The sequence below is a fragment of the Stegastes partitus genome, unplaced genomic scaffold (assembly GCF_000690725.1).
Source record: "Stegastes partitus isolate 25-593 unplaced genomic scaffold, Stegastes_partitus-1.0.2 Scaffold1506, whole genome shotgun sequence".
Lineage (NCBI taxonomy): Eukaryota > Metazoa > Chordata > Actinopteri > Pomacentridae > Stegastes > Stegastes partitus.
The window spans coordinates 70,276-72,212 of NW_007579237.1; positions in this window are offsets into that span (position 1 = coordinate 70,276).

The window sequence follows — 1,937 nt, forward strand, 5'->3', positions numbered from 1 at the left end:
TTTTAAGTGTTTTTTGTTGGAAGCAGTGACCGTGAATGATCTGATTCCATGAAACAACAACAGCTCAGAGTCTCAGCGAATCCTTTATTCTTCCCTCGATGTCAAAGCAGAACAACAGCACAGGAGCAGAGAGAAGATACGAGTCCAACTCAAATCACACCAATCAGGCAGGTAGCTCAACGAAACAGCTTTAAAAAGTCTTTTATTCTTTTCTGCAGCAGCGCCCCCTGCTGCCAGGAAACAAGGTAAAGTTAGCTACTTACAAGCCACTAATACGAGGAAGTGGACGTGAAGAAGTGCTGCTGCTGTTTTTATCACAACTACCCTCAGTGGTTTTACTGATCAGCCTGGAAACTGGATCAACAAGTGGATGAGAGACACAAAATGACCAAAAAAGAAGAAAAGATGAAAGAAATGACGACAAAGTGACGCAAAATGAACAATTAAGGAAGAACAATGTCCAATGAGATGCTAAATAACACAAATAATACAAAAAACTAACAATAAATTAGGCAAAATGATCACAAAAAGACACGAAATAGCAAAAAAATTACCAAAAACAGTGACCGCAGAGACACACAATGATCAGAAACCAAAAAGTCAATCAAATAGATGCAAATAAGACCTAAGAACAAACCAGACTAAGAAGTGAAATGACCAAAAAATCTGTAAAAATAACCACCAAGGGATGCAAAATAACCAACAAGAAGCGAACAATAAAGGAAATAAATACCACAGACACATAACACAACCGATATAAGACATAAACACACACAAAGGGCCATAAAAAGATGCAACACAAACATAGAAATGCAAAAAAAAAACAAGATGAGACACAAAAGAAACACAAAAAGAAGCAAAACTTACACAAAGAGACCGACTGAGACAGAAAATGACGACGAAACGATGAAATATTCGGACAAAATGGGAAATTAGAGGCTGTTGTGTTGCTTTTGTATAAAATTCATCTTGTTAAGTAATTTTTAAATCACATGAAATCTGGCTCAGCAGCTGTGTGTCTTTAACCAGATGTTCTGCAGATTCTGGTCTGATGCGTCTTCACTGAGTTTTGGGGCTTAAAAACAGAACATGCAGTTGAACTTCAGCTGGACTTTAAAACAACGAGCACGAACACCAGCTTAATACTGTACACACACACACACACACACACACAGCAGTCTTATGTCACACATGTTCTGGAAAACATGCAGCTCAAACACACCTACAGAGCAAAGAGGAGGAGGAGGAGGAGGAGGAGCGTCTTCATCAGGGCTTCGGGTCGACTTCGGGTCGACTTGTTCGTTCTGGAGTTTGGATCCTGTTTTGCTTCAGCAGGAGCTCAGAGGAACATGTGAAGCTCACACAGAGGATCTGCAGAGTTCAGGCTTCAGCCTCAGACCTGATCAACAGACGGTTTGAGCTAAACTNACTAATGTTAAACGTGACGCTTTACTGATCTAATATTTATATGTGAAGGTTTTTGAAAACGCCTCCTGGACCAGGTGCTGACAATGAGTGTAATTAACACTGAATTAGCGCCTTTAGCTCCTGTGTGTGGCCACTGCAGAGGAAGTAAACAACACCCGGTGCTCCGAGGTCCCAGGTAGCAAACGGCTTCATTAGCACCTTTGGAGCTGCAGACATGTTTCTGTATTTTTAGAACATGTGGGATTTTAGGTGAGAGCAGAACGTTCACAGCCTCTGAAGATGAAACATGTTGTCCTGGCCTCAGACACAAACGATTGTCCTGAAACACTGGGACAGAAAGCAGCGACGCTAAATCATCTGATTCCATTACTGTCAGGAAGAGGTCCAAACCACAGCCGGGCCTCCGTAGAACCACTGAGTGTCTTTGTGGTGGTTCAGTGTCTGGTCCAGTCTAATTTAGGTAGTGAGCAGCTCTTTGTAGCCATTTTTAGTGTCTTTGTGCTGGTTTT